This window comes from Vicugna pacos, unplaced genomic scaffold (genome assembly GCF_048564905.1).
Source record: "Vicugna pacos unplaced genomic scaffold, VicPac4 scaffold_19, whole genome shotgun sequence".
NCBI classification, from domain to species: Eukaryota; Metazoa; Chordata; class Mammalia; order Artiodactyla; family Camelidae; genus Vicugna; species Vicugna pacos.
This window is the reverse complement of record NW_027328740.1, coordinates 34800369-34815764: the sequence shown is the minus strand read 5'-3', so window position 1 is coordinate 34815764 and position 15396 is coordinate 34800369. Positions and strand designations below refer to the sequence as shown.

The 15396-nt window shown below is 45.0% G+C and overlaps 1 protein-coding gene across 5 annotated transcripts in view; it reads right to left on the bottom strand.

The window, feature by feature from the left end:
* LOC140692921 (trafficking protein particle complex subunit 9-like) overlaps nt 1-15396 on the bottom strand; it is a 104065-nt gene that overhangs the window by 36433 nt on the left and 52236 nt on the right. Inside the window, exon 1 of one of the 5 annotated variants that reach the window (XR_012068547.1) lies at nt 12383-12658. The exons of the other annotated variants lie outside the window; for them this stretch is intronic. The gene's annotated coding sequence lies outside the window, so the exon portion shown is untranslated. Of the gene's footprint in view, nt 1-12382; nt 12659-15396 lie in introns of those variants that run through there. 5 annotated transcript variants of the gene reach the window in all.

Sequence of the window (15396 nt, the reverse complement as noted above, 5' to 3'; positions counted from 1 at the left end):
ACCTTCCAGGTTACCAGGAAAGATGCAACACAAAAATTGCCTGTAGGATCAGTAACGAGAATCAGATAAATAAAACTTATATAGCACATGCTGCACTTTGATTCGGGGGAAAGAGGGATATTCAGTATTTAATCTGATATTGCTAATACTCCTGAATATAAACAGAAGATATAGGCTCATGGAAACTCATCTTAGAAGAGGAAAGAATCCAGTTCAGCCACTTCATTTTACAGGAGGGGAAACTGAGACATGGGATCTGTCCTCCTGGCAATCAGCAGCAAAGTTCTCCTATGCCTCATGTCTTGCACTGTAGCAAAAACCAACAGATCTGTACTAGGCCTATATTCATAAAATTCACGTTTGTATTTTTCCAACAGTAGGTTATCTAAGTATCTTGCAAAATACTAAAAGAGCCAGGATATCATACAATTTTGTTGCCATACAAAAACATTTATTTACATAATAAAACAGCATGAGCTTTATTCTCTCTATTAAAAAAGTGACATGTCAAATCAATGTTTTGATATTTTAAACCTGTTAAGAATGTAGAAAAAAATCAAAATTTTCTTTAATCACAAAATAGAGGAGCTTATTCCCTGAAAATGATCAATATGGATTTTACTAAACTTAACGGATCTGGTCAGAATCCCACGAATTTAAATGTCTGAGTGGATGGTTACACGGCAACATAAATTCTGATTTGTAACAATACATATTCTGTGTAAATAATCTTCAAGGTCATCTGATTAAGGCAATTTAACTAGTCCCTGTCTCACTAGAATGATACAGATTTCATTAAAACTTCATACTACACCAAAAAAAAATGAATCCTTGTTACTTTAAACCATATTCAAATATATCATACAAATACATATTGAATATGTATCAGAAATAAGCGACACTCTTTAGTATTCAGAGTTGATCCTTCTAAAATATCTGTCATTGTGACAGCACACTTTTATTAAGCACCTCTTGGGTTCTTTGTATAAAGGCATCTACCTCTCACAGTCAGACAAATTAAACGATATTACTCAAATTTCACAAATGAGGAAATGTACTTAAGCCATGAAAATAAAGTACATATTCATCAACAGGAAAGAAAAGAGTAAAGACTTTTCTTACAATATTCACTGACAATCTTTTCTTCCATATTAAAACTACATAAAACCAATTCAGTCTTTGTAAGTATTTCTGTCAAAAAGGGCCACAAGAGAAAAACAAGCAACATCATTAGCAGTGGTTGGACTTTAAGAGCTCACTTCTCTTTTGCACTATAATTATTTTTAATGTTTTGTTTTTAGTGCTTACAGAGCACTAAAATAAAAAAAATAACTTTTTATGTAATTACCTGAGAATTAAAAATTTGTGAAAATGAACAATTTTAATTTCTGCCACTCTGTCTCAACTTCTCAATGGTGTCTCTCCTTTCAAGGCCTCATCAGTCTGAGATCACTAAACTCGGCCGTTTATGGAGTCACAGGTGTTCGGGTAACCACTTAACGGGAGGCTGATAAGAGGAGCAATTAAGAATGCATTCTGTGCAGCCTGGGTTCCAGCACCGAGCTAGCCACAGCCTGCTGCGTGTAATTTGGGACAAGCTGCTCCATCTCTCAATCCCTCAGCTGCAAAAAAGGAGACACTGATACCTACAATCAAACACCTGCTATGAATTAAAACATGAGGAAAACATTTTAGCCTTAGGTAGGTGTCCACTCACAGTGAGTTTGGTCATTATGATGATGAGGATGGCTGTTAACAAATTAAGCTAGACCAAACAGGAGAAATCCCCTTAAAGGGGAAACATTTTAAGTCAATGAGCATTTCTTTTTGGATGAATTGCAGAATATTCTAATGATTTTTTAATAAACCAAATTTTGTCCATTAATTATAGATTTACAGGTTCATGGACAAGTCTCCAGAAAAAGAATTAGAGGCCTCTTACCTCTGTAAACTAAGAAAGTAAATTTTAACAAAAATCACGGAGGAGATGATACCTCATTTGGGAGAGTAAGTGCTTAACATGCATGAGGCACTCAGTTCAGTCCCCATTAACTCCATTTAAAAACATGGTTTTTTAGGAAATGGAAAATTAAAGCAAAAAGATGGAGGAATACAGAGTTTTTTAGAGACTCATCTCAGATTTAAGATGGGGAAGAAACCATCCATTTCTCAGAAGAAATCTTGAGGACTATGTAAACTGGATCTGAGATGTCTAGTCCTTTAACATTTTTCAAGAATTCATATTACCAAGTCTTAAAATTACCTGATAACGCACAGTGGTGATACTGATCATAACAGCTTCCATCACGGATCGAGCTCCGGCTAGGACTGCTCTGTTCTGACATCTCTGCCCCTCAGGCCTCACCAGGCTGAGATCACTAAATTCGGTCATTCAAGAGCATCTTTTGTAAGTCCTCCATTTGTGCTTCTGACTCTCCCCTCACCAGCTCCTCTGAGGGAAGCACTATTATCATCTTTCCCACTCACAGATAAGGCCACTGAGGCACAGAGACTAAACTCGTTCCAGGTCACATTGGCATTAAAGGAATTCTGTATTTCTGCTGTTTGCTTTTGACAAAGGAATCTGAGATATCAATTCAAGGCAGACTGTTAAATAATCAAGTCTGTCAGGTCTTCACCTCAAAGAGCAGATACTATAAATTCCTGATGTAGGATGAGGCTGCCGCCACAAACTGACTCAGCTTGAAATTAATATCCAAGATGAAGCAGCGGATACACGTAAATATTCACGATTGTCAAGTCTGCTCACGGGTCTGGGCCCTTCACTGCCTGAACGGGGGTGCAATCCCCACCCGTGTCTGGGAGAGAAGCGCGGCTCTTCTCCGGCTCACCCAGGCTTCACGGGGTATTTCCCCCCACAGACTGGCCTCAATGATTAAAAGATCTCAAGATTTTTACACCATGCAAATCTAAAAGACATTACTGCAGATGGAGCACTTTCTCAGGCTTAAATCTTTTTTGCCTACACTCAGCCAGGGGGAAAAAAGAAACATGACTCTACAAAGTCTCTGACCCGCACCACTCACAGGAGTAGAATGGCCAGAGCAGAAGATGGTTCTTCACATTGCAGGATGAGAAAAAAATAAAGATGCCCCGACAACAGGCACTCCCAGAGACAGTGCTCAGCAGTCTTCTGCACACTCACGGTTGTGCAGCCCTCATCACCTTCTATTTCCAGAACACTTCATCACCCCAAAAGAATCCCCCTGTCACTAGCAGTCACTCCCTAATCCCCCTCCAACCAGCTCCTTCCAACCATCACCTGCTCTCTGCCTCAGCATGTGCCTATTCTGGGTTTTCATATCACTGAAATCAACAATATGTGGCCATTTGTGTCTGCTTCCTTTCAATTAACATGCTGTTATCAAGTCTTGTACATTTTGAAGTGGTATCAGCATCTCTTTCTTTTTTTTTTTTTGAAAAATTTAAAGATTATTAGAAGGTGGTAAGTACTATCAAAAAGAGTAGAGTGGAGCATAAGTGATTGGGTTTCAAAGGGAAAAGTGTGGGTTGAACAGTCAAAGTGGACTTCCCAAAACAGGTGGCATTTTTCATTTTCCTCTTCTTTTTTGTCTTTTTTATTCACTCTTACGTGTGAATAATGTTCCACTATATGGAGATACTACATTCTGTTCATCCATTCAGCAGCTATTTATGGACGAGGCCAGAAAAATGAGTGTAAGAGGTGACTAGCATGGATGGCATTGAAGCAAAGGGCAAAATGTGCTTTCAAAAAAATCCAACAAAGAGAGGCACAAGGAAATTCAGTCTGTTTCTGAGCAAAGTGCTTGCTTGCTTCGGCAGGACTACCGTGCAGGGCTGGGGTGGATATTGGCAGGAGTCACGGTGAGGGAGTCAACTAAGACTCCCCACTGCAAGCAGCTCAGCCAATCCTCCTCCCTCATCCTGTATTGTTAGAGAAATGTTTCTAGGTTACTCTTATTTCAAGTAATAGCATTTTAACTGCACATCTGATCATCTCCATCAGACCACATTATCTCCAAGCCACAGAAAATCATTCACTGACCGGAGCAGCTCCAGGACATAAAGGTGAATGATCAGGGAGTCCTGCAGCATTCCAGCCTGCAGGCACAAACCCCACATGTGCCCTGGTGATGTCCAGAAAATAAAATGCATGGAAATTTCTCACTGCTGGAACACTACATCTGCCCTCAATTTGCCCCAAAATCATGCTGGCAAAGCACTACTCAACCCTCTCACTATAAAAAAACCAAAAAGCTAAGAAGGCAAATTTAGGCTCTTCCATTGAACACCAGCAACCATCACTGCCAGTATCTGAGCAGGAATGCTCCTGACTTCGAAAACCACTGCGCAGATACTTTTCAAACGTGAAACTCATATATGTATTCCAAATAGATGATATTGCGGTAGGATTTTTCTTTTCAAAATTTCCACTTGCAACATTAGCACAAGAAAATTTATGTTTAGGCTTTAAAAAAATCATTTATCCTCCACTTTCTTAGTTTTGAACTTATTATCATTTTATAAATGGAGTTATGCTGTGTATTATAAACCGTTTGATTTCTGAAAACAAGACCTTTATGACCTCACTATTTCAGAGCAAACTTTAACGATTCTTTGAGAGGTGGGACCTGGGGCGCTCACTAACAGCTCTTTAAATACTGACAAGAATGTGCTATTAAGTAATGCAAAGGCTCTAACTTCACATTAGCTCAGAAAGCAAAGAAACCACACCAAAGACTTCCTTAAATATTTTATATATTCGTATTCTTTTGAATATTAAAATTCTTAAAAGAGGATTTTTTGAAAAAGACAACAGCTGTTTTAAATTTCCTCTCACCAAGAAAGCAATCTTTATCAAGAATAAAAACCCCTATGGAAATCGAAATGACAGGACGTTTCTAGCTTAGTGAACATCCAGATCTGAACACAAACCTAAATCCAATCAGATCTCACTCGAACGAGCTCAACAAAGTCCTGGGCAACCCTGGAAATTAGCTCTTTTGTTCCAAATGTTGGCTGAGCTAAGATCATCAAACAAGGAAGGGAAAGAGAGAAGACGAAAGTCCACCTGGCAGCCTCCATCAGTTTTCTTACAGCCACAAGGTGCCTCAAGGGCGGCCCCGCTAACAAGCCCCCCATAAAAAAGCCGGCATCCACACTGCCCCTGCCGTCCCCAAGTAGCCCCGATGCCCGTATTCCAGCCTGTGAATGGTATTCTTATGATCCCCCAGTTGGTGGCACCCACCCCCTCATCCCCGCTACACACACAGAGCCACGGCAGCCTTCCCAAATCACAAATTTGATTACATCAACCCCACTTTGAATGCTTCAGAGGCTCCCTGTTAGAGTTCTAGCCCCACCCCAGACCCTGCTTGCCCAGCCTCACCTCAGTACACATTTTCCCAGTGACCTCAGGGGTCCCCTGACATGCTCCTACCTCTCACTTGCCTCCAGGCTCATTTTGACTGTTTCCCAAGGAAGCCTTCCCTCCCTCCAACCTCCACAATTTGTTCCTCTCTTCCTAGAGCTTTCTAGGCTAAGTCAACTTCTGACAATGCTAAGCTCTCAAGAAGCAAATACATTTTGCTTATTATCGTGGCTACACCCTCTCTCCCCTATACTCACAGAAGTGCACGTGTTATGAATAAATGAATGACGGGTTGGATCTCAAAGGGACAGACATACCTGCTCTCGCCCATCCCGATCCTTCTGTCTGTAGAATATCAGAAGCAAAACCTGAAGTACCTTTCCTGAGGGTCACTTACTGTTGACACCCTTCACTGCCTACTGTGTCAGTTCTAGTAAAACTCAACTTCTTCCAAAGCCCTACACCACGGACTGTCTCCAGTGCCCTCCCGAGCAGGGGCTCCCTCCACCCTGGACTGCACAGGGCACTCTCCCCGGGTCCCCACGCCAAAAGCCTCCAGGCCTCTGCCCGGGCTGCACCTGCGACCTGAGCCACATTCTTGACTCCTTCTCCTGGCTGACTCTTACTCTGTCCTCACAACTGAATTTAGAGCCCATTTCTTCCAGGAAGTCCTCTCTGATAATGTCCTTAAGTCTTGTCTGGGCTCTATCTATAGCGGCAATATATGGAGACCAACTGGGTGCCTGCTCCTAATAAGACCACGAACCCTTGGGGGCCACGTGGGAAGGAGTGAGAGATTACAAAACGGGTGGGGGAATCAAAAAGCAAAAATCACAGCCCAAGTCCCAAATTCAAGGATACTTTCTCAGAAAAAAGTATAAACTATTTCACACGGGTCCAATTTGGCTACTATTTTTGTGGCTTGTGGACAGCAAGAACTTGGTGTTCTAGTCCAAAACCTAGGTTACATGCAAAGAAATGTATATATTCATATACAAAGGAAACAAGAGCTGCTCAACAACAGTTTGCAGTTAGAACTGAAAGGAAATTTGATAAAGGCAATCTCTCTCTCTCTTCTTTCTTTTCTGGAATCATATAATTTTAGAAGTATTTGCGTGACTAACAGGTGGCTACAGCCCGTGATTTTGCACTGAAGTGTTTGGGGCTGAGGAAGCCCAGATTACATTCACTCTGTAAATGCAATCACACCAACACACTGATAGGTGCCGTGGTGGTGAAGCTGATGTTCCAAAGCAGGCAACCTTATTCTGTAAGAGAACTCTAAATAGAAAGCAAGAAATGCAATGTCCTATACTGAATTTCATTTGCTATATGGGTCAATAATTGATAGTATATCTTGACTAATGGAACCCAAAAATAAATTGTCAACGTCGGTTTTCTTCATCTGACCGTTTTATGCTAACTTTGGATATTAAACACTCACTCCATACGGAAAGCTCAGGTTTACGCTGCAGCACAGTTACATCCCGCGGAAGAAAGCTGACCAAGGGAGAACTGGAGAGTTTCCGTTCAGAAGCTGCAGAGTCTGGTTTTGCACCTGTACATCATTTGCAACCACGTCATCTTCAAAGGAGTTAGACGTTACCTCTGTGGGGCGAAAAGCACTGCGTGCTTCAGAATCATCAAAGAACGCTGAGCTTTGTGAAACAGTCCTGAGGCTCTTAAATCATACTTTTTCTGAAAGGCTCCAAAACTGACCCACTTCACCATTCCAGGCATAACAGGGAAGTACTGGAAACAGTAGAGAGAACATGACCTTGAAGTCTGACAAGGCCCTGCTTGAATCCTGCTACAGCATTTACTAGCCGCTAAACAGACCAATTCCTTAACCCCTCTGAGAAGGTTTCCCAATCTGCAAAAGGGGGCTGCCACTGCCCACCTGGGAGTCATGGATGTGAATGCAACACGCAAGTAGGGCGGCCGACTGGTACCTGACACGGGGCCTGGCTAGTTTCCCTCCGCTGCCCTTCTCCCCCTTTAAACTTGCACTGTTCCCCCGGTAACGATCAAGCCCCTGGAACAGACTGCCCGTATCTTCTGTGTATCCCTGGACACATGCCTTACCCTTAGGAGGCCAGAAAAACAACTGCCTCCTCCCAAGTCACTAACAATGTTCTTAAGAGTCTGGGTATATTTAACTCTATTTTTCAGGGAGACTACCCCAGAACTTTCCAAGCAACATTCTCCAGGTTGGCTCCCCTCCCTTTGCCCATCCCTTCTCACCTCAGATCCTCTGTCTGACTGCCTTCTGTTCATGGGAAAGAGAGTCCGGTAAGGTGGGGACTCCCTAGGCCTCCCTCCCTCCCTCACAGGTGACTGTGACTACATTCTCCCCACTCCCCACTCCAACTTCAGCTTCTGAGGACTCTACCCTCCCAGACCCTGCAGCCTCTGCACCTTCCCAAGACGCACATGTGGCCACGACCCTCCCTGCAGATTTCTTCCTGGTTGGCCCTGCCCACCACCTGGCCCCTTAAGGATAAATAGCATTGCTCTGAAAATGGCAAATGCAGCTAACTGACACACCAAAGCTGCATGGTCTGGGCTTTCCTCCAACCCAGGCACAGCCCTGCCCCCCCTCAGCCTCAGTCTGCAGCCCTCGAGAAGATCTAATTCACATGCAAGGCTGTGAACACCAGCTAAGAATGACGACTCCCAACGTGTATCTCTAGTCCGGCTCCTTCACTTGAGCCCCAGGCTCATCGAACCGAGTGCCTCTTTGAAGTCCTAACTTGGATGAAAAATGGCATCTTAAAAATGCCTCATGTCCACCATTTACTCTGGAATTCGATTCCTGGCAGGTATCTCCCAGACTCCCCATTTTAGTAACAGCCCCAGCACCCACCTAGTTGTCTGAGGTCACATTCAATTTCCACTCTTCCCTCCCCCCGGCCCTGCCCTGCAATCAGTCCTGTTATTTATGACAATAAGTCCATCTCAAGTGTGGTTCTGCAGGGACCATGGTCGGAACACCACAAGCTCACAGCATGGTGCACTGAATAACAGTCCTCCGTAGGGTGCTCCCCGGCGGGGGAGGCATCTCCTGCCACTGGCCACCTCAGAAGGCACTGGATTCTCACACAGGAGGCCCAGGAGAAGGGACTCAAGGTTCTCCCGTGGTCTGAGCTTTGAAGGGCCCGAGGTCTGGGGGAGCTCCTAATTAGCACACACACTTGAAAGTGAGCAGATGAGGATGTGGGAACCCAGGCAAGGCTGTTCTCACTCCAACTCCTGGGCTCATGGGAGCCACGGGAAAGGCCTGTGTCCAGGGTACAGCCCGGCCATCACAGATCCCAGCCTGCAATTGCCAACCCGGACAGCCTAGACTCCATCTACTTGTGACACTTACTTCTGTTCTGTTCCCCACCCAGAATGTGATGGACTCATTCAGATATTCTGGCCTGTCTCAAGTGAGACAAATTCAGTGAAAAATGAAGTGTCCACATTTGGACCAGAGCATGAAAGGAGAAACAAGACCTCATGGTCAGCATGATGGTGGTGGCCACACCCTTCCACTGGGTGAGATGAACCATGGTGAGGGTGAGAATCCAAGGTCCTAGGTCGGCCAAATCATCTTCCTTCATGGTTGTCTGGGGTGTTGGAGACTGACTACCACAAACTAATGACACGGCCGTCAGTGGTGAACGTCAGCTGCAACAGAAACGGATTCAGCTATTTACTACCAACATGGGTTAAAAGTAAATCCCTGGGTAGGAAGGTCTGCACGGATGCTGAGGCAAACCACAGACCCAGCTCTGAATGCCCACTGGCTGAAGCAGAGAGGAAGCTATGGCCCTTTTAGCTGTCCCTGTGTCCAACAGATCCAGGTGAGCCAGCTACTTAGGAGAAGGCCATGTTGTCCTGATACTCAGAAAAACCAGCCTCGTAAAGGGAACAAAATAGTGGCATGGATTTTAGACCCAATTCGGCCCCTTTATGAAGGCAAAGTAAAGTAAATGGCACGGGGAAGTTGAATGCAAAAAAAAAAAAATTAAAGAACCAAACGGTGACTGCTTCCTCCAACAGCGTCCCCTGCAGATGCTCACCCCCGAGCCGGCCACTTCCTCACCAGTGACCACCGGCCAGGAAGCGCCGTCACGCACGTCACACAGCGACAGCCAGGAACCTCGTGCCGAGCACGTTTGTATAAAAGCAGGAATCGTGCAAGTTGCCGCAGAATTTGACTTTACTAGTTTAAATACTCCATGAAAAGAATCCCTCAGCAGCCGCCTAAATCAATTCGCATCTCACTTCTTCAAAACAATGAAACAAATTTAATAAGGGCACATTTGTCACCAAATAAAAAGAGGACCAAACAGGTTCCCAAAAGCAAGGATTTTAACAGGTATCAAAAACCAGTGGGTAATGTGCAAACAAAGTAAATATTCCAAAAATTAAGAAAATACAAAATGACGAGGATAATACATGGATCAAGACAGCTGTTAAGTTTTTGCTTTTTAAAATGATTGAGACAGCACGGATGGCAATCTGGCTATTTCCAATGCAGGATGTGCACAGCCCACATTTTCAGATGCAACAACATGCTCACTGGGCAGTACAAGTGAAAAAGGAATAAAGAAAAAGGAAAAGATGAAGATGAGAAAATTAGAAACACACAAGAACAAAAATGATTTTGACAGCATGTACAAGAATTTACGTGAGTGTGTGAGGCCAGGGACGCGGGGATGGTGAAACCCACCCTCACCTCTTGCTCCAGGGAAAGCAGGGGCCTGAGGGGAGCGGTGCTGCTGGACGACCCCGACGTGGTCAGCGCCCCTAACCAAAATTCCACCTACAAGCGTCTAGGCAGATTTTGAGCTACAAATTGTGGTCGCATTTCATTCTGGACCGTTTTACTCACTTCCACCAAGAGTAGCAGGAGAGAATTAGGCTCTGCTCCTTCACCAAAGCATTGTTTAAAAAACTAATGACTGTGGAATACTAAAAGCAACAATGTGGTAAAAGTGACTGGAGGAGAATGTGCTTGACCTGAGCTCACTGGCCGCGTTATCTCACTGACGTTCAGAAGCTGGCTGAGCTCTTATGGTACCAGGACAGACAGACCCACAAGGAGGGAGATTTAATGCGCTGCTGTATTTTGATGCCGGGAGCCATGCCTGGTACATGAGGTTCTGGGTAATCAATGGTGACAGTGTCAAACACTGTGGGCTAAGTACACATTCGGCTACTCCGCCAAGTCCCAAGGGCAGACTTCAAAAGACAAAAACAAGCTGGCATTCTTTGGTGGCTCTGCAGACTCAGAGACAAGCATTTGTTGAGTAAAAATGTCACCAGTGACTCCTATGACAAAAGAGGAGGCACTGGCGTGGGGGCTGGGGCAGGGCTCAAGGCTTCAACTGCTCACTCACCAGTCTGTCCAGGGGGAGAAGGTGGTCCCTGCTTACGTTGCACCGATGCACCTACCTTGACTAATGCCTGGGGCCTCAGCAGGTGTTGACAGGTGAGGTGAACAGAGCCAGACTCGGTGTAGCACGGTGCTGGGAGCTATGCCCTCAGCAGTGCCCAGGCTCCTAAACATACCAGCACATCCCCAAGAAGCAGAAGGGGAGTGCGGGCATGTAGATCACAGGGCCCTGTGAGGACAAGCACAGATCATGGCCACGACAAGCCTCTCCCCTTCCTTAAGCCATACAGGTATATCTGGGAGGAACAGAAAATTCATCCAGAGACCGCTAGGTGGGCTCTCGCAGGTGGGACTCGGGTCCACTTCTCTTCTCACTCACAGGGCTGGTCTAGATATTCTTTTTATCAATTCTCTAGCATCTTCTCCTCCAACTTACCAACAACCAGAAAGTAGGATCTGATCTTAGGTAAGTTCAGTAATCACAGAGCACTGCCTTCACGGCAGGCCCAGCAGCATGTGCCAGGTTCTCGGACCGTCACCTGTGGGACCACCATGAGCCCTCTCCAGACACAAGGACAGAGGCCATAGGACGGGGGGACACAGCTTCCCTTACACTCCCCAGCAAAGGGGGACCACTTCTCGGCAAAGACATCTCACCCTCTTCTGCCCGAGGGACAGCACGATAGATACACCGGGAAACAGAGCAGAAGGTGGGGGGGTAGGCAGCCCAAAAGAGCTCGTCTGTACTTCCGAGGCAAAGTGGGGACTTTGACTTAATCACAGGGACAAACTGAGAATGAACATTTCCCTGCTCTGTCCCATAAACCGTGATACGCCTTTCCCTGCATAAGGAGTTCATTCGGGAGTCCCTGGCGGTGTTTCTGATGTCCTAACTTGGCATGGTGGCTGTCGGGCAAGAAGAGAGGGCCTGAGCCGAACAGGTGCTGGGCCTGAGAGGCAGGAGACACCGGCTCCAGCCCCAGCTCAACCAGTGCCCCGTTCCGCCTCTCGGGGTTAAGCATCTCATCCAAAAGCAAAGGAATTAGACTGTCCCAGGACAGGCTGCCCAACAGAAATGAAATGAGAGCCATGTGAAGAAAGTTTCCCAGTTGCCACGTATAAAATAGTAAACAAAAAAACAAACCAACAAACAAAAAACAAATACTAGAAACTGATTTAAGAACAGATCTTACTTAATCAACTGTATGTAAAATACTATCATTTTGACATGTAATCAATGTAGGAAGTAAAGAGATAGTTTATATACATTTGCTAGACAAGCCTCAGCGTCTGATGTGCATTTGACCTACAGCATATCTCAACTCAGTCCAGCCTCCTCCCCAGTGCTCCTAGCATCAGTGGCTTTGGCTAATTTATTGGACAGCAACTCCAGGGTTCCCACCATGGTCCTGGCTGTAAAGCGGGAGTAAGTGTCCACACTAACCCTAAAAGGATCTCTCTGAAACAAAGGCGGATTCACTTTGAAATGTCTGTAAACCAGCGGGCTGCACCTCCCTCCCCCCTTGGCTACAAGACAGACTTCTTCCTTGCTGATCCCTTTCTGGATGTAGGGAAGCAATCCGGCACAAAGCCAGGGTGGGCTGGCCTCCAGGTAAACTTACCTGCTGTCTGTGTCCAGTCCCATGAAGTCCTCCTTCTCAAACAGGATGCAGAGGAGGGGAATCTTGCCCCAAAATTCTTGGGGCCACCATCCAGCCACTTGGACTTGAGCAAGATGAAGAGTGACTCAGTGAAGTCCTCGATCCTCTTCTCCACCACCCTGCAGTCCTCGTAGATTGAAGGACACGTCGGTGAACGGCTGCTCGGCTACCTCCCCATGCAGCACAAAGACAAAGAGCTGAGAGTCATTAAGCGCGGTGCCATACAGCCCCTCTGCACGTGCAGCTTCTCCAAGGCCTTGGCAGAGAGACAGTTGGTAATGGTGACAAGGCCCACGACTTTGCGGTGTGTCTGGAAGACGCTCCACCCATTCTCGGGCACATAGTGGTGCCTGTAGTGGATACAGAATGTCCACTGGGAGCCGCATGGGCTGATATGGCACACCGAGGTGAGTAGCTGATAGATGCAAAAGAAATTCTCCTCTGAGATGATCTCCATTGGTTGGACCACAACGGGACGAGTCTGGTGGTCCTCAGCACACTGCCGTAGTCAGGGATGCTCATGTTGCTGGCCCTGCCGAGAGGGGTGAGGAGATCGAGGTACATAATCTGCTGTGTGCTACGGGCCCATCTGGGTTGCGGTGACCTGGTGTGTACCAGCCAGAAGGCAAGGGAAGCCAAAGCAAATCCGGGGGTACAGTTTGTCCTCAGAGTCTGCACATGGCTAATGTATCTCGGATCATATTACCCAGCTTTTGGTCTAGGCTTCCTGCCTCTGCAGAGAAGGGTCATTTCTTATTTTCTATTTCCAAGCACCTAGCAAGGCCCTGATGCAAAGTCACTGCTCAAAAATGCTGAATAAAAAATGAACAAAGAAAATGCTTTCCCCAAACCCCTTCAGCAGAATATAAAGAAAAGGACCACAGTAGGATTAAAAGATCTGGATTTGTATCCAAATTATTTGATCCCCTAAGATTCATAATAATGGATAAGAAAACTTGCCTAGGGGAAGAGGATACAGTTCAGTGGAACAGCACATTTTTACCATGTACGAGGTCCTGGGTTCAAAACCCAGTAACTCATTTTAAAAAATGAAACAAATAAATACACGTAATTACCCTCCTGAAAAAGTATTTTTTAATTCAAAAGTCAAAAAACACCTTGCAATTGACACAACATTGTAAACTTGACTATACTTCAATTAAAAAAAAAATCCTTGCCTTACAAGAATATATCTGAATTACGGATGTTTGCAAATGTAAAATGTCTAGGGTACCACCTGCATAAAAAGAGGTGACGTACAAATGTACTATCCCTCCTTAATGAGCTATACTTCCTTTCGGAGGGTTATAACCTCTCAGAGCTAATTTTCTCAGATTAAAAATTATAAACATTGCCTGATTCTCAGTAGTGATGAATAATCAGATAAGCCAAAGAAAGCATATGACCCACAGAGTTTACTCAATAAATGTTTGTTGAATGAATGAATAAACAAGCAAGTGAATGCTGCTCCCTGCCACAGACCATCATAATGGTACTGCCTGGAAATCCCAAGCCCACGTTCACCCGACTCTGCACTAACAAAGTGGGTGACCTGGGTAGGCCTGTGTGCTTCTCTAAGCCCCAGTTTAATCATGAATAGAAATGAGGGCAATAACACAAACCTCAAATTGTTAGTGAGTCAGTAATGAATTGTACCTCACCATTGCAAGATGGAACCATGAAGGAAAACTGGGCAAAAGGATCCATAAGCCCTCTCCATATAATCTCTTACTACCACATGGGAATCAACATTACATCTCAAAATAAAAAGTCTAATTTTTTAAAGAGGTTATTGAGGTTAGGTGAGCTCACTGTCTCAAATTAGGAACACACAGTACAAATAGGTCAATGCCCAGCCCATGAGATACACTCAGTTATCATTCCCACTGGACCCACTGGTACCTCCAACTTCAGAGCAAGACAATGGGTCCTCGTGGCAACAGGCCACAGCACCTGAAGCTAACAAAGCTAATGGTGTCCATTTCAAAGAGCCCCTGAAACCACCCTTGTTCTAATTTTCTATTTGTAATTTTTATTCCTTTTCATTAAATAGAAACCCCCAATTCCATAGAATTCTTACCAGATATCATGATGGCAGCCCTTCAAAGCCTGACCAAAGAGATCATGATGGCAGAACTTCTTGGTGAAACAATAAAATGAAAAGCTATTTCCACAAGACCTCTGAGAAAATCTACAAGGGAACTTCATCCTGGACTGAGGAAGAGGACTGGGGAGGAGGGGGTAATCTGGGGCACAGAGAACTATGGCCCACCTGTCCCACAATGGGCTTCAGACTCACCCTCACCCTCCAGGAACTTAAAATACACACAGACAGTCTGCTATGGACAAGATTTTTTTTAAACAAATCCCTGAATCCCTAGCAGGTCTTGTTTCTACCGAGACACAAATGGCTTATGTGTATAATGTTTCACAAAAGCCTTAAAATATTATCACCCCAACTTGACACATCAAGAAACTGAGGTAGAGAAGTTCATCACATTCTACAAGATTAGAGAGAGGCCACGTCAGTCACCATATTTAAATCCAAGCCCCTGCTCCAGTGCTCACACTAGAAAGTGTGACATACTGCCCCTTTCCTGCCCTCTCCCTGCAATCAATCTCTGAAGAGTCTTTTCTGTTTCACCTGGGATCACAATCACATTCATATTCCACAAAGAGCTATGTCACTCCTTGGAGGACTTATCAAAATCTAAAGGGTTGGGCTGAGAGGAGAGATTTGCATTTTCTGTTTCTCAAAGGAAACATGGCTTTAAAAGAAACTGAAAAGTACTTATCAAGTCTAAGCCCTCATTGTGCAGAGAAAGAACCGGAGGCTCAGATGAGTAGAGGAAAGGGCCTTATTAACAAATATTGCCTCAGCGCAGCACCAAGCCAGCCCTGGGCCCTTCTGGGGGAGGATCTGGGAGGCCCAGGAGAATGAGTGTAATAAAACAGAAAGAGAAGAAGCATACAAT